Here is a 24159-nt window from a genome sequence, read left to right as displayed (position 1 = left end):
TTGGGATGAATATCGAGTGGGCACATACTATGATTAGTGGAGAGCAGATGAGCATGTGGGGGCCGAGTGCCTCCCTCTGTTTCTTGCTCAGGTGAACTCCACCAGCAATCATGGTGGTTTGGGCCATCATCAAGGTTAGTTGTTTTCGTTCTGAGTCATATATTGTTTAGTTCATGTCCAGGTGGGACTGATGGTTAGGTGGGAGGACAAAGAAATGCTGATGTTGAAAACAAATTAAGAGACATGTAAAAATCCCATTAAGATTGTTTTCACCAGATCTGTAGGCTACAATCACATTATCTATTTCTCAAATAGATTGGGAACTTTCCATGGGACTTCAGGAGTCAATGATAAAAAGGGAAAATACAGCAATGATTGTTATTTCTAAGTTGGCATATTATTTATTGAAATAAGGATTAACCATAGTTACACAGTGATTTGCAAAGACATACTTCTAATTATGAGTCAGAAACCTTCTCTCACATTTACTCACTTTGAAACACAACAGGAAAATTATAAAAATAAACCATTTTATGTTTTTTGAAACATGTAAGAATCCCCAATAGCTGTTCATAAAAATTAGTATTTTGTGGTACTTACATTGAACACTGTGATATGAAATTATGTTTCAAACTATAGTTTTATATATACTCATTACCAAACTAATCACGACATACCCTTTTTTGTTTTTGTTTTGTTTTTATTTTTTGACGTATCTTTGATAATTAAATCATCATGTCTCTAAATGAGGATACTTAAAAATATAACTTTATATGTGGTATATAATCATTAAATGCTTTAGATTTTATTTTTTTTAAGATTTTATTTATTTATTTGAGAGAGAATGAGAGAGAGAGAGCATGAGAGGGGGAAGGGTCAGAGGGAGAAGTAGACTCCCAGCTGAGCAAGGAGCCTGATGCAGGACTCAATCCCAGGACTCCAGGATCATGACCCAAGCCGAAGGCAGTTGCCCAACCAACTGAGCCACCCAGGCGCCCAATCATTAAATACTTTAAACAAAATATATATGTATATACATATGTTTATGTCATAGTTACTTAATTTGTATTTTTCTTAATGTTGCTTCTTTAACACAAATATCTGAGGATAAATAATGGCTCGATGGGCGACAGAGGATATTGTTAATAGGATAGCAGAGATGTAACTAATGAAAAGAATCCTGCTATGGAGATGTGTTGCTTCAGGGCTGTGAGTGTTGGGCCTGACTCTGCACTACTTATCGCATTCATAACTTGTTTCTGCATCAGCCCCTTGCCCTTGCCAGAGGATGAGGCATTTGCCAAGTTAAACATGGCAGCCTCACTCTCACATGGCTGGTTTCCTCCATCTGGGAATCCTGCTTACTCCCCATGTTTCACAGCAATGTATTTCTTCTTTGTTTCTGAATGATCTTTCCTGAGCAAATCCTTTTCATATTAAGGACTCTTTAGGAGTTGAGGGTGAAATTAATTTGGCAGATATGATTCTTACTAGAATTTATTTGTGAAAAACCAGCATCTGGTAAAGAGGGACCAATGGTGGGGAAGTGCTGAAATTTTCAGAAGTGAAACAGGACAAAAAGTAATGAAGGCCATCTCAGTTTTTTTTCCAGAGGGATGATGAAAGTCTGGAGTATTGATCTACTTTGATGTTCTCAGCCAAAGGTCCATTTAAAATAAATCAGTATAAAACAGTGATGCTCTGTGCAGATGCAGAAGAGCCTTCAAATAAGGAACTCCACGTGTTTCAGAACTCAGTGGTGTCCTAATTCATGCTGGCTCTGCTCTATGAATGTTCCTATGTGGAGCAGGTATGGTTTCCTTTTCTTAGTGTCAGAGACTAGAGCAGAGAAGAGTCCTGTGGCTTCCCCAGCTTTCTGCAAAGTTGTAAAGAATAATTAATGAAGGGCCAACACTGGAACCTATTTTCAACTCACTTGACATAACTGTGGTTTCCGGATACATAACCGAGATTTTCTAAATAACAGTAAGTGTCCATTCTTCAGGTTCTTACTCTGACCTAGTGTATTTCCTTTTTTTAAAAAAATATTTTATTTATTTATTATTTATTATTATTATTATTTATTTATTTATTATTTAAAGATTTTATTTACTTATTTGACAGGGAACACAGCAGGGGGAGTGGGTGAGGGAGAAGCAGGCTTCCCGCGGAGCAGGGAGCCCGATGCGGGGCTCGATCCCAGGACCCCGGGATCATGACCCAAGCCGAAGGCAGACACTTAACAACTGAGCCACCCAGGCACTCCAAGATTTTATTTATTTATTTGAGAGAGAGAGATAGAGAGCACAAGCAGGGGAAGGGGTAGAGGAAGAGGGAGAAGCAGACTCCCCACTGAGCATAGGGCTTGATCCTAGGACCCTAAGATCATGACCTGAGCTGAAGGCAGACAATTAACCGACTGAGCCACCCAGGCACCTGTGACCTAGTGTACTTCCAAGAGTGAGTACAGGTAAGGCTCTTCTCAGGGAAGCCAGACTTTAACATGTAAAAACAATATTGTACAGTTCTTAATTTTTTATACAGTTCTTATTTCAAAATTGGATTTTACATCTGTTGAGGGCTTGGCTATATTTTATTCTTCATTTTGACCCCAAATCTATATTGGGAGCACACATGTTTATCTATATCAGGGGCATACAAAATTTATTCATAGGAATATTAAAGGATTAAATTGGTATGTTCACAGTTAGAGGCCAGGGCTTCTGACACATGTGCCTTAGAGGCATCTGGTAAATCTAGAAGAACTCAGATGGTTGGAACAAAGCCTTGACAGGTGTAGGACTGAGGGTGTTTTAGGTGCTGGTCACAACAGAAGCAGACCCTTGGGGTTAGGGTAAAGATTAGTATGTGAGAAAATATGGGGGAGACAAGAAGAAATTGCAGAAGGGATGGTGAGTGTTATAACACAAGTTCTAGGTGAGGTGAGGCATCCTCACTGCAATGGAACATTGGGACATTGCTTGATGTAATCCAGGCAACACCCTTATCACAATGCCCAATACACAGCAAGCACTTAGGAAACATTTGTTGAAGGTGTCCTATGAGGCAGGCTTTTTATGCAACTCACGTGCTTTTCAAAACAACTCTACAAGAGAGATGCTACTATTATCATCATATTATAGATGAGGCAACTGAGAATGGAAAGGGTGAGTTTCTTGCCTAAGTAACTTACATAGCCACTAGCCAGAAACCTGTCATTTAACTGCTAGGCTATTCTACCTCTTTATTAATCATTATCATTAGTTAATGCTGATTGGCTGCTATTACTAGCTATTATTATTATTTGTTACTAATAATACTCCATGCTACCAATATTCCACATTATTACTCTGTACCATCTCCAAATGCTCACTATTATCATTAATAGTAGAGTCTTAGTATGATTGCACAGTTTTTAAGGGTCTAGGACCTGGGATTCAGGCTGCCAGGGTTCAGATATTTTTTTATTCCATATCTTGTGAGTTTAAGCCAGTTACTAAAGCTTTCATAACTGGTAATACCACCTAGAAAATGAGTTTCACACTTGTAGTTTGATCATGAGGGTATATCATAGACATTCTTTAAAAAGTCTTTCCTGGGGCACCTGGGTGGCTCAGTTGGTTGAGTGTCTGACTTTGGTTCAGGTCAAGATCTTGGGGTCCTGGGGTCGAGCCCCACATTGGGCTCTCTGCTTAGTGGGGAGCCTGCTTCACCCTCTTCCTCTGCCTGCCACTCCCCTGCTTGTGTGAGCTCTCTGTCAAATAAATAAATAAAAATCTTAAAAATAAATAAATAAAAAGTCTTTCCTTTTGGGCCCATACAGTAGGATTGCACTTCCCCACCCCATCTGAAGGTAGTTATGACCATATGACATGCATTTCACCAATGAAATGTGAGTGGAAGTGACTAGTATAGTTATAATCCTGTGTGTGTTGCCTACCACGTATCTCATTACCACTCTGTGAAAGAATGACTGTAAAAATTATTAAAATTTTAAGATTGACTTAATTGAAGGTTGGTTTGATTTCAAATCTAAACCTTATTTCTGTGTGCTCACACTTATTAGTTGGTGATTATACAAGTCACATTGGCTATGAATTTGATTTTTTAAAAGAGAGAAGAAGGGGCGTGTGGGTGGCTTAGTCGTTAAGTGTCTGCCTTTGTCTCAGGTCATGATCCCAGGGTCCTGGGATCGAGCCCCGCATCGGGCTCCCTGCTCCATGGGAAGCCTGCTTCTGCCTCTCCCACTCCCCCTGCTTGTGTTCCCTCTCTCACTGTGTCTCTCTCTGTCAAATAAATAAATAAAATCTTAAAAAAAAAAAAAAAAAGAGAAGAAAAATTGAGGGAATGTTCATCCCTGATACCACAGCCATAATTTTTCTCATTTTGATGATGAATCCATCCAGTGTTTGAATGAGTTCCCATAGATAGCCATTCATCTGGAACTTTCAGTAGTGTGACTGTGATGTCTACACACAGAACTCTAAACCAACTGAAGGGCCTACCAGCTTGCCTGCATAGAAAATTGAATTCTGGGTGCCTGTGTGGCTCAGTTGGTTAAGCAACTGCCTTCAGCTCAGGTCGTGATCCTGGAGTCCCAGAATTGAGTCCCACATGGGGCTCCCCACTCAGTGGGGAGTCTGCTTCTCCCTCTGACCCTCTCCCCTCTCATGCTCTCTCTCACTCTCTCTCTCTCTCAAATAAATAAATAAAATCTTTAAAAAAAAAAAAAGAAAATGGAATTCTGCTCCCTAGAAAATAGCAGGGACAAGCAGAATGTGAGGATCAATGAAGATTAATGGCATATTACTTGATGCAAATTAAAATGGACAGAGGAAATGGAGTCTCTTGGGGTTAATCAGGGGCTTATCAGGGTCCAGACTTTTGTTCTAAAACCCAACTCCAGTACTTTTGCTTTGAGATACAGATGTTGTTTCTGCAGCCCCTGTTGGCTGGCAGTGAGAGGGGCACATTTATGATGGAATTTTGTGGCTTTGAAATTAACAAAAGGGAAAAGAATCTGTCATACCAGTATTTGTCAAGGTGTTGTGATGTTTATCACACATTAGTGACAAGAAAGCCTTTGAATATCTCCAAAAATTCTTGTGGCTAGCATTCACAAATGGTCTCATATGTCTTGTCATTAAATGTGTTTCCTTCTTGGGCACCTGGGTTCCTCAGTCAGTTAAGCATCTGCCTTTGGCTCAAGTCATGATCCTAGGGTCCTGGAACTGAGCCCCACGTTGTGTCAGGCTCCCTGCTCAGTGGAGAATCTACTTTTCCCTCTCCTTCTGCCCCTCCCCCCTCTCGTGCTCTCTCTCAACTAAATAAATAAAAAATCTAAAAAAAAATGTGTTTCCTCTTTGATCTTGTTGCTGGGAAGCTCAGAATTAAATTTGTGACACAGTTTAAACATTGTTGCAGACAGAAAACATTTTGGGGTACAGCCCAGCCTTTGCTTTACTTTATTTAATCTCATATACTGTCTTTTGTAATTATTTTGAGACTTTTTATGGACCCATGCAGGGAATGAATGAATGCATAACTTAATTCATTGACATTCTTATGGCTAACTACCAATCTTTACATTTACAGTGATGAGACAGAGACTTACCAGAGGCCCAAATTTTTCATAAGCCAGAGGATACATAAACCTATAGCTATCGGGGAGATTGTTGAAATACAATCTATTTGGATTGACTGGTGGTCAATTTCAGGGCTGTTTTGAACCAGAAATATGTTAGTTTCTCAAGGAAATAGTAGGAAGTATGGTCAAGCCCTAGAAAGAAAAGAAGAGGCCAGTTGATTTAGGAAAGAAAACCAGGTTGGAATGTAAATGGGAAAATTTCTTGAGCATCAGCGTTGAAAGTGGAAGCCAATGCTTCACTGTGAGGAGAAATGGAGAGTAGTTGTCAATATTAATGAACTCCTTGCATGACTCGGGTGGCCCACAACTGCTGTGGTCCTGGTGCAGCATTACTAACTTGCTTAGCGAATTAATTGGGACAGAAGACAGTCGTTGTGTTTTTGGGTATTGGGTTGTGTTTTGGGCAGACAGAGGTTGTGTTTTAGGTAGTGGGTTGTGTGGCTCATCTCGTGTAAACTGAGGTGAGGCATAAAAACAGGCTGTTACCTGCAGCAGCTATGGTGGTGGAGTTGAGTTCCTGGGGCTGGTGTTCCACTTGCCTATTAGTCTCCTGGTGGCCAATGGTGAATCCATAAAGGGATCCAAAGGCACTTAGGAGAGTGTTCCTTAGAGATAGGAAATAGGCCAGAGGATATGATTGGGGGCCAGTAGCTAGGTAGTTTGTAGACAAGGAAGATATTTTTAATAGACTCAGTGACTATGACTGTAACAAAGAGGCTGTGTGTGTGTGTGTGTGTGTGTGTGTGTTGGTAGAACTCTACACCACGGTGGAATTGTGACTATTGAAGGTGGGCTGGGCTGTGACAGAAGCTCTGTGATGATATCCATGCATGTTTAGGGTTCTGGAGATGGCATAGTAGCTCTTGGTCCAACCACCTATTAAAGTGCTTTACATATATTAACTCACTTTATTTTCTTAGCTCTATGATACAGATGCTATTATTATACCCATTTTACAGAAGAAGAAATTAAGACATTAAACACTTAGATAACTTTCCCACAGTCACACAACTTCTAAGCACAGTAACTGGGATTCAGACCCAGGCAATGAGACTTCAGGCTTAGCCACCACACCACCCTAGCTCTGCTGTTCTGAATACCTGTTTGGGATGGCATTGGTGCCCCAGACAGCTGTAATCAGGATGAACTCAGGAGCAGCAGAATAGGAGGATATACCACCGGCAGCCATGTGCTCTAATCAGCCCTTCCTCCCCTCTCCATCACCTAACACCATGGCCTATTTTTTGAGCTTAACTCTCAAACATGAATGAATTCCCTTTTCTGAAAAACAAATTCATTGGCGGAGACTTATTGCCTTCACCTTCCAACTAACTTGTCTATGTAGAACTGGGTCTTCTACTTGTACCTCAAAGAACAGATTGGGTCTTGGCCTTTTCTCTTATTTAAGTCAACCCCTTTCCTTGCAGTGATCATCTTGGCAAAAAGCCTCGCATCTTTTGCCATGCTTCTAAAAAAATAGTAAATTCCCTTTCATCCTGCTTCCAGGAAAATGGGTCTTGCTCTGGTCCTAGAAATGTATGATGTAGGGAAGAGCTCAAGTGATCCTCTGCAGGACGAAGTAAGTCTGTCTCTATTAGTTAAAATAAAATTCAACAAAAAAGCTGTACCCACTTCATAGTTAAGCTCACAGAAATTGGACTCATTAGAGCCCCTAAGTACTGACACCACCACCAATTATCTCGTGACTCTTAGAGCCTTGCTTTTGTCACAGATCATGACCAGACAACGGCCTCCTTGGCAGGGGGACAGCCCTCTGTAATAACTGGCCATAAAGACCATTAGTGGTGTCACTCCTGCCTCTGATTTGCAATATGCTCCAATTACCATTGACAAGATATCAGAAGATAATCTACTACAGGCAGGAATATCGAGTGCTTCAGCTCTGCTGTTTGACAAGGGTGGAGGACAGGAGATGTTAATTTTACCCAATAAGATGTTTTTTACTTTAAATTAAACAATCAAGGTACAAGTGTGAGAAGAAAATAAAAAAGAAGAAAATAAGATGGCAGTGCCCCTAATCATTGTTTCCCAGATTCTTTCTCTCTCTCTCAAACCACTCTAGATCTGTCTCTTTCCCTATGTTTACTTTAAATTGTCTTTATCTTCCTTAGGATTCAAGATAGCAATTAACACCTATAACAAAAATTTAAGGGATGCCACTTACCTAGGAATTCTAATAGCAATTAAAACGTTATCAGGAAAAATTTAAATTCTAGCTGAAGAAAAAGAAAAACAATATCATTAAAATCTTCAGTGACATTTTAATGCTGGAAACAAAACTCTTCCCAGATCTCATGGGTAGTGCTTTGTGCATAGAGAGACCTTTAAAATAAATGTCACATAGGACAGGGAGGGCCCACCTGCTTAGAGCAGGCCAGGCAGCTTTTTAAGAGGCTCTGGGCCACAGTGCTGGGCTCTCAGAAGGGTGAGGATTTACATACAGCCCGTGCCTGGAAAACTGTATCAGTCAGAGTTCAGCCAGGAAAACAGATTTACTGTGAGTAATATGAAATGAGGGCTTTATTATGGGAATTAGACCTCACACAACTGTGGTAAGAGCTGGGGAAGTGCAGATCCAGAAGAGGAATCAGAGAATCAGCTGCTAACTAGTTTGACTGGAGCTCTGGGGTAGGTGATGTTAGAACTTGCAGGAACATTCTGTAGCCAAGAGCATCAGGCCATCAGAGTGGGATCCCTAAAGGAGGAAGCCAAGGAGAGGTCTATGGGAAGCTCTTGCTTCTGTGTAGGGCTTACTTACCTCCATGGGTCCACAGGCACACATGTGTTGGTAGGACTGGGCTGCAGTGAGGAAGAGGAGCAGGACAAGGGGCTGAGGAGATGGGGACAAGTGGGCCTGCCAGACATATCTGCTCAACCCACTGTCACACCTCAGCACTGTGACCTTTGGAGAGTAACGACTTCTGTTTCACTTCCTTCTTCCAAGTCCCATGCAAATTCTTCCTTTGGTTCTCTCTAACTGGGATTAAACCAAGAAGGAATTCTTAGAAACATAGTTCCCAGAGTTAGCCATGTTGACAAATGTAGTCCAGCACTCCGACGATACAAAACCTCCTTTACCTCAAGCCATCTGGCTTTTTGTTATTTCAGTAAACACTTACTGGGTACTCATCACTATTCTAAGCATTAACATTTCGCAAAAAAATGGCTTTTTTTTTTTTTTTTTTACCTTTAAAGGAGCTTATAGTCTAGTTAGCAGAGAAAGATGTGAATGAAAACAAAAATTTAATTGAATTCAGTGTGATACATGCTGATCATAGTATTTCAGACATGAACAAAGTTATTTTAAAATACCAAGGAAGCTATTCTTTCTAAGGGAATCAAAGAAGGCTTTTCTTGGGTATGAAATAGTAGTTAATACAACCTAGCAATTTGGCTCCTATTAGAGAGAAATTAAAACATGTACAAAAAATGATGTATAATAGCATCAAAAATAAAACATTGTTGCTTTCTCACTTGATGGGTGATGGCAGTAACCCTAAGGTGATAAATACGTCCCCAATACACTTTTGTGTGTGAATTCTTTGAAAGTCTGGTTTTGTTAGTTGGAAACCCACCATATTAGGTGAATGCTAGTGGCTGTAACAGATAAATTCCAACATCTCAGCAATTTGAAAAAGGAGAAATTTATTTCTTATTGCTGTAAGTCAATAAAGGATGTTCCCAGTTGGCACACAGCTCTGCTTCTGATGTTTTTTCAGGGACCCCATCCTTCTCATCTTGTGATTCTTCTATTTCCAATGTGGATTCTAAGATGCTGCTGTTCATTGGCATCAAGTCAAGGGAAAATAAAGAAGACTTGGAGGAACGCATGCGGTGGTGGTGGGGGGCTGGCTTACAGGTCAGACCTGGATGGGACAAGCTTTACTTTCACTCATTTTCCAATGGCTAAGACCATGATACAGCCACACCTAGAGGCAAGAAGGTTGGAAAAGCAGTGTAGCTGTGTGCCCAGGACAAAGAGGAAACAGGTTTGTTGAAATGCTTGCTGAGGTCAGCCACATCAGCCAGCCATGCTTCCTTCTCATCTCCTTTCACTTGCCCATTGGAGGTTTGCAACTGACATAGAGAGACACATTTGGCAGACTCTAGAATGCTGTCTCCAGTGATTGACTGATTCTGAACAGGGAGTCCTTCCTGATACTACTGGCCATGATGATGGTAATGCTGACCAGACAATACCTTTTTTCTGCATCGTTATGAACAGCCCTTATCTTTATCTGGAATTAGCAGCAGAAATTGAGGAGCAAGAATACACTGATATTTGAACTGCTCTGTATTATAAAATAAACTGTGGCAGGAATTATGAACATCACCCTTCTAAGACCCATGTCTTTTCTTTAGGGACTTGGGATTTAGTGTGTTAGGCCTGGAACTCTAGCAACCAGGGGAAATGAGTAAGCTTAGCCTTCAAAGGAGCCTGTTTCCAGTGATGGAGCAGGCTTGATGATGTCAGAACTGAGAGAAGTCCCCGTCTGAGCAAAGAGCTGCTATTTAGAGAGCAAATCGATGCAACCACATATGTTATCAATATTCCAGCTAATGAGAGTTTTCCACCCAGGGACCACTGGTAGAAGTCATAAAAACAATGGTGCCCTCTTTGTTGACAGACCCTAACCTATTTCATGCTCAGCTCTACTACTCCCTATCTCATAAAGAAATTATCTAAGAGGGTTTATTAAAGCTTTCAGGATCCTCATAAAATAGTCTTCATATGGTAGGAAGAGAATATTGATGGATTGTCCATTATCAGCTGTGCGTAGGATCTTGAAAAAGAGCTGGATGCTTGTTGCATCTTCATGATGGAAGATCAGAGGTGCTTAATTACACCAAAGCACTATTATCCCAACAGCACTTCTGCTATCACCATAAACACTTGAAATCTTTAGGATGAACTGCTCTGACTTGATAGTGGTAATTGAGTGGAAAGGAATATTTAAAACTGGCTCTGCTTGTACATTTGCATTTGTCTTAGGACCTCAAACGCTCCTGCCTAAAACCTTCTGAGGCTGTCCTTCCACACTTGAAATAACATCCTTCCTCAGTCCTGTGTGATCCAGCCTCACCTACCTCCCCAGCCTCACCCCCACCTGCCACTCACCACATCCCTGCTGCCCCGGTCTTTTCTTTTTTTCTCAAACAAAACCAAGGGTATTCTGCCCTGGTGCAGTCTGTACTTGCTGTCTCTTTCCCAGCAATTCACAAGCCTGACTTTTCTTTATCTCTTAGTCTTCAGCTGAAATGTTGCCTCCTTGAAAAGACCATTCTTCACTATTCAGTATAACGTTAGCCATTCCCCCATGACATCATCTGTCTTATTTCCTCCACAATAGTTTATCATCATAATGCTTGGTTAATTTCTCTCCTTGCTTATTGTTTGTCTCTTCCAAAGGAATGTTAGTCCCATAAGGGCAGAGATCTTTTCCTAACGTGTTCACTGTTATTTCTAGCACCCAAAACAGTGTTGGGTACATAGGAGTATGGGGATAAAAAGACCTCTCTTCACTCCCAAATGAGAATAAGGAAAGGCTATTTATTCAGAGTTTGTTATAGCAAGGGAGTCAGGCTCCCCTGCTTGTATTTGGCAGAGACTCAAAGTTGGGTAGAGGAGCGGGAAAGCTTTATCATGGAAAAAAGCAGGAAGGCTTCTGGGATGTCCTCATTCGCATGGGAAGCTGGAGGTGGGCTACTGAGAAGCAGGGCATCCTATGTGATTGGTTAGCTGGCCATATTTGGCTTCCTCTACTTGGTCCCAAGTTGGAAGTAGGGGCAAAAATTAGAGAAGCTGTCAGTTATTGATCAGGCCCTGGCTGTTTAGGGCCAATTGCTACAGAGGTTATGGTTTGGCTTCCTGAACTGGTTGATGTGGGTTATGGGTCAGAGTTCTATTTTAATATATGGTCTGGTCATCATCTCTTTGCATATTCTGTCTCTCAAAAGCAACTCAATGCATATTTATTACTTTGGGGTCTTTCCTTGCATCTTCTGCAGCTTTGATTCTGCATCTAGCATTCCTTTTCTTACTCATTCTCATACCTTCCTTTTTTCCCTCTCTTTTATTTTTTTTAAAAGATTTTATTTATTTATTTATTTATTTATTTATTTATTTATTTATTTATTTATTTATTTAGAGCAAGCAGGAGGAGGGGTAGAGGGAGAGGGAGAGAGAGAATCTCAAGCAGACTCTGGGCTGAGCGCAGAGCCTGACACGGGGCTCAATCTCACAACCCTGAGATCACGTCACCACAAGAGCCAAAACCAAGAGTCAGATGCTCAACCAACTGAACCACTCAGGGGTCCCTCCCTTTCTTTTCTAGAAAGGCCTCTCCTGTCCCTACAGCCTCATCTCAATGTTAGACTATTTTTGTATCTCAAATGGCTATTTATTCTTTGGGCTCCAGCAACCACCATGCTCACACTTCCTGCCAGGATCGGCCCATTGTTCTCTGAATGGGGAGTGTACCCAGGCACTAGTCTATTTTCAGACCATATATTCCCAGTCCTTCCTGATTGCAAATCCAGAATTTTCTTTTTGATATCTACCCTCTTTTATTGCTTTTCCATTTTATACCATCCTCTCTTGCATGGAACTTTTTTACTTTCTTTCTTTGTTGGGACTACACACTGCTTTGGGTCTTTTCTGTAATGTCCAGACCACACTACTGCATTTAGTCTCTCCTATAATGCAGTCCCTTGACTGCATCTCTTGCTTCCATCTTGGCAGTTATGACTGAGAATCTCTGGATCATGGGTAACTCACAGGGCCCATGTGTTTCCTCTCCTGGTCCTCTCTCCCCATCAAAAATAAAACTGTCTCATAAGGGATAGAAATGGAAGTCGGCATACTTCCCACTAAATTTCTTTTAATTCTTGAGATTCTATGATTGATTCTCCATCAGATGTTAGCCCAGCAAGAAGCCTTTTTGTCACTCATCAAAGACTTCCTGACTCTGAGATCTTCCTTTTCACAGCTGAGTTGAAGCAGACCTGAGTAAAAGAATCTCTACACTGTGAGAAGGTAAAAGCTTTAAAAAAGAAAGAAAAGAAAAGGAGAAAGAGAAAAAAAAAAAAAAAAAACCTGTGCAAGGAGACTTAGGGTTCCTCACAGTACTTACTGCCTACCTCCCAGGTTTGAATGGCTTTTTTTTTTTTTTTTTTTTTTTTTTGCTGTGGTTGGCCAAATAGCTAGGCTTCGCTTAGTCATAATTAGCTTGATGAAACTGTATAGATGCTCCCTTTTTCCTCTTTAGATTCTGAGAACTTGGAGGACAGGAATGAAGTCTAACATTGTTAATTTATGGAGCCAAGTCAGGCCTGGCTCACTATGGGCACTTAAATGCTATCGATAAATAATGCACACAATGGAGCTCTGGTTTGGAATTGAATTAAACCTTGAGTTCAAAAATGTTCTCCCTCTGGTTATATCTGCTTTGTATGTAGCAAAATGCAACAGTGGAGTTCGATGTAAGTGAAGAGGAAAGGGAAATAAGCCCCAAAGAAACAAAGTTTGTGCATTCTGAGCTATTGAGTCTTTGCCCTAGAAACGTAAGTTTTCAGCTTGATACAAGGTTTTTTTTTTTTTTTTAATTTTTTTTTTTTAAGATTTTATTTATTTGAGAGAGAGAGAATGAGAGAGAGCGAGTACATGAGAGGGGGGAGGGTCAGAGGGAGAAGCAGACTCCCTGCCGAGCAGGGAGCCCGATGTGGGACTCGATCCCGGGACTCCAGGATCATGACCTGAGCCAAAGGCAGTCGCTTAACCAACTGAGCCACCCAGGCGCCCTGATACAAGGTTTTTTAGCAGGTGCGACATTTGTCTTCTTCCAGATGATTTGGAAATGCAAGGATTCATAGAATGGGCTGATTATTGCATTCTGGCACTGTGTGTACAATTTTCTAGCTGGCAATTCAGATAGAGAGATGTGTTAGATAGACCCCGAAGAAGACACAGTAATCCCCACTGTCAGTGAGTTTATAGTTTATGACATGTCAAGTTCCAAGAACCTTATAAAAAACCCTCCCTCCCCTGCCATGGTCTGCTTTTACTTGCCTTTTACTGCCTTATCCCTCACCACTCCCTAGCTTACCATATATGGTCTAGCAATGTCATCACATATAAAATACTTCTTGCCTCCCTGTCTTTGTTTATATTGTCATTTCTACTAGGCCTCTTTCTCTGAGTGACTCCTGCTCAGACTTTAAGATTCAGTTTGGGTACAGCATCCTCCAGGAAGACCTAGACTAAGTCAGGTGCATCTCTTTATGTTTCTGTATCATTCTGTGAATGGGACCGATGTGATCCTTAGCTCATTGTACTGCGTTAAAGAATTTTAATCTGAAATGGAACTGAATGGAAAATCTCATGCCTGTGTCCTCAGGAAAACAGAGCTTTAGGACTGTGGGGCTGATATCTCATAAATGCCTGATTTAAAGAAAACTGATAATATTAGAATTTTCTTAAGTGATAGGCAGTTGGTCAGGCATTACCTCATATTGACCTGGGGAAATTTTTGCTTATGGTTTCCAGAGACATGAGAAAGAAATGACCTGGGTTGGGTTGGTCTCACAAAATAAGCTGAATTGAGCTTCATTTGTATGACTGCAAGGGTTTTATCTGCTTGGGGAATTTTCAAAGTTGGTCTCTGTTTGCTTTTTTTTTTTTTAATTTTTTTTATTGTTATGCTAATCCCCATACATTACATCATTAGTTTTAGATGTAGTGTTCCATGATTCATTGTTTGTGCATAACACCCAGTGCTCCATGCAGAACGTGCCCTCCTCAATACCCATCACCAGGCTAACCCATCCTCCAACCCCCCTCCCCTCTAGAACCCTCAGTTTGTTTTTCAGAGTCCATCATCTCTCATGGTTCGTCTACCCCTCCGATTTCCCCCGATTCATTCTTCCCCTCCCGCTACCTTCTTCTTCTTTTTTTTTTTCTTAACATATATTGCATTATTTGTTTCAGAGATACAGATCTGAGATTCAACAGTCTTGCACAATTCACAGCGCTTACCAGAGCACATACCCTCCCCAGTGTCCATCACCCAGTCACCCCATCCCTCCCACCCCACCCTCCGTTTGCTTTTGATTTTAACAACTTTTAACTGAACTCCCCCCTTCTTTGCCTTCCCTGCCCAGAAATACTGCCCACCTCAAACCCTCAATGGACTCGCCCGTAGCTTGCTGTGGTTTGCATGTCCCGAATTGCAATTCTCTGCTTTTCCCAAATAAACTCATCTTTTTGACACTTTTGAGCTTGTCTTGGTTTACCTGTTGTTTTAGGTTAACATCCTCTACCATTATTTGTTATGTTTGTCTTCTCTGGCCTGTGAGATACTCAGGGCAAGGACTTTGTGGTTTTCATCCTTTGGCACACAGAACCCGGTACAGCACCTGTAGTCATTGGACCCTTAACAAAAATCTGATGAATGATTGAATGAATTACTCTTTCTGATGGTTGCTTCAATTGGGGTCCACATCCCCGTGAGGTGTTTTACTTTAATATCAGAATTGCTTGGGCTAAAACTATATTCACTGTCAATTTGGTTACTCTTGGGAGTCCTCAGTCACTGGTAGTATTTGAGAAGACAATCAGAATTTTGCTTTTAGACAATGTTGTGGAATATAACATTGACCTAGGTGAGGAAAGACTTGAATTGGGAGGATCAATGAGAGATGATAGGATTTTTTTTTTTTTAAGATTTTATTTATTTATTCATGAGAGACAGAGAGAGAGAGAGAGAAGCAGAGGGAGAAGCAGGCTCCCCGCTGAGCAGGGAGCCCGATGCGGGACTCGATCCCAGGACCTTGGGATCATGACCTGAGCCGAAGGCAGACGCTTAACCGTCTGAGCCACCCAGGCACCCATTTTTTTTTTTTTTTTTTTTTCTGGATGAAATTCTTTTATTTCTGAAGTTTAACTCTGGATCAAAGTGTTATAAATACATCAGATTTAAAGATCTTGGGAAAAGACATTTATCTGGTCCATGCTCGGATTTTAACCAACTCTATAGAGCGGGCATAAAGCCTTCCCATATTGAGAAAAAAATGTGGCAGAACAAACGATACTGTATTGTTGAAAAACACTTTCCTTACATAGACCTGGTCTAAATGCCCAACTCATTGGGTAATTTCAGCTCTTTGCAGAGAAGTATACATATATATATTTTTTTATTCTTATGTTAATCCCCATACATTACATAATTAGTTTTAGATGAAGTGTTCCATGATTCATTGTTTGTGCATAACACCCAGTGCTCCATGCAGAATGTGCCCTCCTCAATACCCACCACCAGGCTAACCCATCCTCCCACCCCCCTCCCCTCTAGAACCCTGTTTGTTTTTCAGAGTCCATCGTCTCTCATGGTTCGTCTACCCTGAGATGATAGGATTTTTAAGTATCATTGTGACCATAGGATTACAAAAATAAGAGAGAGCAGAATAAAAAAGTAGATACATAAAAAATATATAACGTATTATATATATAATAAATAATGTAAACATAAGTAGAATATAAAAGGATAAATTATTTTTACCTTCATCATTTGTTTATATGTTCTGCTCACTTTCCTATAGAATGTGTAATGCAGAATCAATTGGATAGGGGATATGGACAAGTAAATAGGCAAATTGGGTCACATTTTGATAAATGTGATACAAAAAATAATACAATAAGGGAGACCAGGATTCTGTAGGAGCACAGAATTTCCCACATATGTATGGTGTATGTGTGTGTGTTTATGTAGGGATGTCTTGGGGGAGTTAATCTAGGATTCTCAGAAACACTGAAGCTAAAACTTATTCATATCCATGGTTCTAGTACAACCAGGAGACATGTTTTTGAAGTGCTTGCCCCATAGTGTTGTCTATGTCAGGTTTTGATACAAATGTAACTTATACCTGTTCATTGAAAAGGAAGTATCTGTGTGGCTTTTTATTTTTTTGTGCCAATATAAAAAATAACTGTCTGTTTCCTTGAAGTATGAATATATTTGACCAGTTTTCTGGTCAGTTCTGGCAATTGATAGTTAACTGTTGGTTTTATGAAGGTATCTTTTTTTATTAGCATATGCATTACACAACATGTAGGTTTTAAAATCACTCTATTGTTACAATGTTCTTCTTATGCCAAATTCTACTTACTAGTATTTTTTCTTGTATTTGTAAGGATTATAGTAAATAGAATAACCATTATATATTGACCACTTATAATATGTCAGGCATAGGGTGCTAAGTGGATTTCACAGAATTTATCTTACTATGAAAAAGGTATCATTATTAACATTTTTAAGATAAAGAATCTGAGGATCAGCAAAGTTAAGCAACTTCTCTGATGTTGCACAGCTTTGTAAGTGATGGAGCCAGCATTTACACCTAGAAATGTGTGAACTTAGAGATGGTTCTACGGAATCTCAGATTTGTAAAATTTCTCTGTATTTTCCGCTTCTGGAGGAGGTCACGGAAAGGACGTGACTGCCGATTGACCCGTAAGCTACGGATCCGGGCAATTGGAGACTCCTCGCCCCCTCCCCTGTCCTTGGACTGCAAGTTCCACCCACCATCCCACGTGGGAGCCATTTTCAAGGACACAGCTTTGAGAGTAAGGAGTTGTTGAGGACATCGGGTCCATACAGGTGACTGAACCCAGGTAAGACCTCGGTATCACTTTTAAGATTCTGGCGGGTGGGTGCGGACATCTCTGTGTCCTGCAGCCGCTCAGGACAAGCCCCGCAAGTTAGTTCCCTTGCTTTTTTTTTTTTTTTTTAAGATTTTATTTATTTATTTGAGAGAGAGCACATGAGGGGGGGAGGGTCAGAGGGAGAAGCAGACTCCCTGCTGAGCAGGGAGCCCGATGCGGGACTCGATCCAGGGACTCCAGGATCATGACCTGAGCCGAAGGCAGTCGCCCAACCAACTGAGCCACCCAGGCGCCCAGTTTCCTTGCTTTTTAAACCGGTCACCTACCCATCCGGAGGGTCTGATTCTTTCTTAGGTCTCTCCTTGCCCTCCGTGTACTAGGGACAGTTTGCAAACGAACGTGCGCGCACTCACACACACGATCTAGCTCTAGAATATATAAATTCTCTGTTTCTCTTTTCAAATCCATTAATTGCTCTTTTTAGTTCTGTTATTTCTCTTCTGTTTTATATCATACTTTCATTTTTTAAAAAATTATTTCACTTATTTAACTCGTCCGTTTTTAACATCAACACCATAAAAGGGTTTGACTGAGTGCAAGTTTGCAGTATGCCATATATTTGCATATGAAATAGCCTCAGTTTTGTTATACTCTAAATGTTTACTTGAAATGTTCATTTTCTTTGTGACACAATAATTGTTTAGAAACATACAGAGCATTATTAATTTTCAAATAATTGGATTTTTTTGCCTCTTAACAACTCCTAGTTTTATTGGATAATCTTAAGAGGGTGCGGTTTGTACTTTTTCTGTTTTTTGAATGTGTTGAGCATGAATATCTGTTGTTTTTGATTTGTTTATTTAAATATTTGTTGTAGTCTCAGATATGGTCTTGGGTATGGTCAAATTTTTCACTTAATAAAAAAATTTGATAGGGAAATTTAACTTCTTTATATTTCTGATAAAAAACAAATACTTGGCCCTAATTCTTCTTCTGTTGAACTTTCCCTGTTTTCTTTTGATTGTCCTTTTTTTCTATATATAGACTGTATTTTACTTATGCTTACATTCAGTGGTTATTTTTAAAGTGTACTTGTGGATGAATTTAACCTTATCATATTTATTTTCTTCAAAAAGACTGACTCTTTATCTGCAGGTGGGGAAAGGCATATGATACATGTTTCATTTTTCTCCCCTCCACCCAGCATACAGCCTTTCAAAATTGTTAAAGACTATTACTAAATAATTACCGTTTTGGTCAAAATAAAAAGATTATTGCATTTGTTCTGATGCTCTGTTTTTTGTCCTAGGAGCATCTACAATTCTTTACTTGAATCTGTCTTCTCTATATATCTTCATTTTCCCCCATATTTTTATTTCTATTTATTTTTCCTCTTCATTCTTTTTAACTTGATCCATTAAAAGTGTTTTGATTTTTTGCCATGACCATAATATTCTTTTTTATTGCTTTCCATTTTACTTCTGTGAGTTTTCTATTTCCATTTGTTTTTAAATTATATTTCAGACAGCTTTTCTTAAGTCTGTTTTGATCTTCCTTTTTTGTACTTATTTTCCTAGCCTTAGTTTATTGATACTTGCCTTTTTCTGTGAAGAGAAATGAAGATATATATACTCTAAAATTTACTGTAAATTATAGAAATAATTTCCCTTTAACATATAGGATATGGTCCTATTAGGGAAAAAAAAAGCTTACATTGGTGCTTTCAGATGAATTGTTCTTGAATGAAAAGTTCAGGTGTTTATTAATTAAAATGAGACTGTGTTTATGGCTTGCCCTCCCTCTCCCATAGAATATAGCCAGGGTATTCTTTTTCCCTTTCCAACTTACTTTTCCCTACCCCCCCCACAACCAACCTGGCTTACTGAAGGTCCTTGTGTTTCCACCCCGTCTTACAAAGTGTATCCTTATGTAAGGAAACATTTCAGGACTCAACCATCTTTAAGCCTCCAGCTTCCCATGCACTCCCAGTGCATGCTGGGAGTTGTAGTCTCCTAAGGATGCAAATAACCAAGAGGCTGACAGGGCCACAGGTGGAGGGAGGACCCTTTGGGGGGTAGGGGGTGTTTCAAGAAATTATTTCTTAGCTTGTGGGACATGGCTGCCTCTTTTTCTCGGTGGTGCAGCTCTATCCGGGATGCAGTGCAAAGAGTAAGAGAAAATCTACCTTTTTCTTATCTTCTGTCTTCTCAGGGCTTGTTTTGAATTTGTTCTGAAGATTAAGTAAGTATTGTGTAGTCTGAGAAGAAAATCCCCAACCCAACCCCCTGTCACTGTAGTTAGTAGAAATTCCTCTCCCACCTGACATCTCATCTTCTCTTAACTTTTGTTTGCATTGTTACTGTCAATTTTTTGTCTTGCCTTTAACTTATCCGTATCCTTGGATATGTTTATGAAGGTAGAGAGAATGTGTGGCAGTTGGTTACTTTGCTACCATTGAACCTAGAAATCATGTGTATATATATTCCCAGGACAAACTTCATAGAGACAAAATTTTAATGAAATGGAAACAGTAGCATTTGGACGGCCCCTCCTTGGTTACATTTCAACTATCACTAGCCACTGAGGAAGCCAAACCACTGCTCTTTACCCTCCTGTCAAAGAGCCATTCTTCCACTCTTCTCTTATGCACGAGGTATCATTCTGCTCCTAGTTAACTTATACTCGAGAATGTCTGGAGATTTTGGTACTGGTCTTGGTGGACAGAAGTCGTTTCCTGGGTACCACGGGGAGGCAGTGCAGTGTGATGCTAGGGCAGGTAGATTCCAGAGTCAGTGTGGGTTCAGATCCTAGCTTCTTCACACACCGAATGTGTTTCTGCTGTAGTGTTCTGACCATTCTGTGTCTTGTTTCCCCAAGTGTAAAATGGGGCCAATAAATAAAGTACCTCCGATGTATGGCTATTGTGATGACTTAATGTATTATAAATAATCAATATCATAAAATACTGACACGAGTACCTGTCACATTGTAGACATTCAACAAATGTTCCCTGCTCTTATTAAGAGTCCAGACTTTTTTTGAGTATTTGAGTAATTGTATACAACTTAAAAACTTTAAAACCCAATTCAGTGATTTTTGTTTGGAATACCTTCTCCAGGTATTACTCTTATTTCTTTGCATACTTCCAGCAAAGTTATTGCACAAGGAACTTTAGGTCCTTCTTACCATTTGATATTTGTAGGGTTGCATTACGCTCAAGCTCAAGTGACAGTGAGGAGTTGTTTAACTTTCCCTTCCTCCCCTCCCTGCCATGCCGTGGGAGTAATGTTACCGACTATAAAGTTTTCATAAAATTGCTCATTGTCATTCCTGACACACCCATGGCAAAAATTAACCCAGCATGAGTGTTGCATTGCCAAATACCCTGATGAGATGTAGGCAAAACTTTTACAATAACTCCCTTCCTCTTCAACCGATGCTTGCATTAGGCAAAGAAGAGCCTAGAGTTTGCTGAGGAGTGAGCAGGAGTTGGAAGCTGCTCTGATATTTTAAGAGTTTATTGCCCTCTCCTCAGGTTTGTATTTCAAAGCAAGGCCATCCAACCATGTGGCACTATAATATACACAGCTGCTGGAGGCTGACGGGGGTGATGAGGGTGGTGACTTGTTCTAGAGCTCTACGATGCAGGTCAATGAGAATGACTTGCCTGAGGGCCCTGAAAAAGAACAAACTGGAGTTCTGCTCTAGCTGTCATTTGGTGGCAAGCGTGCTGGATGTTATATTAAATGGACCTGGTATTAGCATTAACCACATCGCTTGGCTTTATTGGGACTGTTCTGGTTTCAGCACTGAAAATTGTACTCTCTGGGAACCCTCTCAGTCCTGAGAAAACCAGTGCAGTTTGTCACCGTACCTGGACTTAGGCTATAGCTTTGCATTTAGAACAAGCTGTGTGACCTTGGCCAGGTCATATGGCCTCCTAAGGCTGGATTCCTCTTTTATAAGGTGAAACTAACAATATGTGCCTAGTAATATCGTAAGAATCAGATTCAGCAGTGGCCACTAACATGCTTTGTGTCTTGTGAGGTCCTATGCCAGGGTCAGAAAATGCAGTCATTGAAGAAATTGTTTCTTTGAGCTGTAAGGGTCTACCAGAGAATTCCAGAGTGGGGGTGGTTATACAAGGCTGAAAGCCTGTGTTCTGAAGACTTCTCCAAAGCAACGGTGCACATGTCTCCAAAACCAATGGTCTGGGTTGGCAGAAAGGTTTGAAGGAGGTTTGGGTGTGGGGGAAAAGTGAGGGGTCACAAAGATCCCTGGCATGGGATCCCAGGGAATTGATATTTGATATTTGCAGTGGCCCTGCTTTATGTTCGCAGTGGCCCTAGGCCTTCTCATGTGGCCTAGACTAGTCCGGCTTTTCTATCAGAACCTGCTATTCTTATATGTAAAGTAAAAGATCATTTTATGTAGAATCTGTGATTTCTCAACTCCCTTTTGCTTGTAAAGCCACATCATATCACATCAGTGCATTTCAGCACGTTAGCCACTGCGGGAGATGGAAGTGGCCTCCTGACCTCAATCCCTCTTAGGCCTTTTGCAGTTATATTTTGTACCTCATCACCTATTTCTTTCCTTGTGACACTCTCTGATTCTCTCCTTTGTACATTTATTTGCTCTTGTTTCCCTCTTTGCCCCTAGAATATTAAGTTCATGAGGAATGTAGGATTTCCCTGTCTTGACTGCCATCCACTGCGCCCAGCATGGCAGGTGCCTGGCCAGGGTGTGTGGAATGAATGAGTGTACTAGACATCCCTGGTTATCGTCTGTTGACCACAAGCCACCCCAGCTTGACATATTTTGGGTGAATAAATAAATGATGGGAAAAATTAAATGACTGAAGTATGAATAGAAATCACATGAACTTTATGTTCACAATATTTTAATTTCTTTAAAATCAATATTGTTGATAACAAGGGGAGCAAAAGATGGGAACTATACAGTTCTCAGCTACCTTTAATGCAAGGATGGTGCAGACTTTCTGATATGAGGCCCCAGGGTTGGAGTTCAAGCAAGGGATGGCTTATTGGAGATTTGAGGTACTCTGAAATACTTAGTGAACATCTACTTCAACTGTTATGTAGCATACCCCCAAATTCTTTTTTTTTCTTTTTTTTTTTTTTCATATCGCAGGATGTTAATACAGTCTCAGGTTCAAGATGGTAATTAATTCAGAGTATGAATGTGGTGGAGTCTAGCTCTTCGGTTCCAGGAAATTGCCTGCTATGACTCTCCTTTCTCCTCCTCTATCCCAGTCGGCCATGGGATGTTGGCCGACGTTAAAATTGGAGGAGCAACAGGGCAGTCACCAGCAGGGTAAGGCCGGGAAGAGAGGGTGTGTATAACTCTCAGATTAGGCCTGCTCCCTCTTATGATTCACAGCAGATGTTATCTGCTAAACTCCCAACAGCTGATCCTTGATTTAAAGATCATTTGTTTATTATTATACTAAACAGAGCCCATAAATCTCTATTAGAGCCTGATGAGAACCAAGGAAAATATTGTATGCTGAAAGCACCAACAGCTTACATTTCCCTAGCTTCATTCTCCCCCATAATCTGAACCACTGATAAGAAATATTGACATTTTCAGAGAGAATTATAAGCAGAGCAATAAACAGTCCATGTTTTGTTGTGTGTTAAATGTGTCTTGAGTTACAATTCCAAGTGGAAATCAGGCTCGACTTTGGTAATCTACCACGCATTGTGGTTTGGTGCCAGCTGAGTCTTGTCCTGAAAGCTGCGTTCTTTCAAGCTTCTTGAGTGTATCCAAATCCACCAGGTTCACATTCTCAGAGAGAACACTGGTTGCACAAAGAACAGAGGTTGCATAATGCCCCTATAAGCCCCATTATGGTTATTTGCACAGCTGTAATCATTATAAATAAATTACTTCATAAATTTCAACAAATGAAATCATGTTATTTTATTTTGTCTGCTCTGTCTCTGAGTCGCCAGTGTGTCACTTATATTGGCTCATTTTTCTGGAAATGAGATTTAAAGAAGGGCCCAATTATAGCATCTGAGAGCACTATTCTCCCCTACCCCAACCTTTGTTTTTTTTTTTTTTGTCCCCTGTCAGAGAAAAAAAAGTAGCTGAAAATAAGAATTAACTAATGGACTGAAATAAGAACAAGTATGTGTTAAGTTCCTGGAGCACATTTCTTTAACTCTGGCAGGTATATTGAGGTATAATTTACATGTAGTAAAATTCACATTTTATAGGAATAGAGTTCTTGGAGTTTTGATAAATATGTTGACTCTTGAATATGAGTTTGAACTGTGCGGGTCCACTTATATGCAGAATTTTTTCACTAAATATATGTATAGTACCATAAATGTATTTTTTCTTCCTTCTGATTTTTTAGTAACACTTTTCTCTAGCTTATTTTGTAAGTGTATAAGAATACAGTATATGATACATAAAACATACAAATTATGTGTTAATCAACAGTTTATGTTATTGGTAAAGCTTCTGGTCAACAGTAGGCTATTAGTAGTTAAATTTTGGGGGAGTCAAAAGTTATATGTGGATTTTCAGCTGTGTGGGGGTCAGCACCTCTTACCTCATATAGTGTAAGGGTCAACAGTAGTCATATGACCACCAATAATTACCATATAGAATATTTCCATCACCTTCACCATAAAGAGTCTTATACTTTGCAATCAACCCCACTCTTGACTATTGCTGTATTTTCTGGCCTTATATTTTTGCCTTTCCCAGAACGATATATAAATGGAATCATATAGTATTTAGCCCTTTGAGTCTGGCTTCTTTTACTGAGCTTAATGTTTTTGAGATTCACTTGTGT

This window comes from Mirounga leonina, unplaced genomic scaffold (genome assembly GCF_011800145.1).
Source record: "Mirounga leonina isolate KUSES-001 unplaced genomic scaffold, KU_Mleo_1.0 Mir_150, whole genome shotgun sequence".
NCBI classification, from domain to species: domain Eukaryota; kingdom Metazoa; phylum Chordata; class Mammalia; order Carnivora; family Phocidae; genus Mirounga; species Mirounga leonina.
This window is presented reverse-complemented; position numbering follows the sequence as displayed.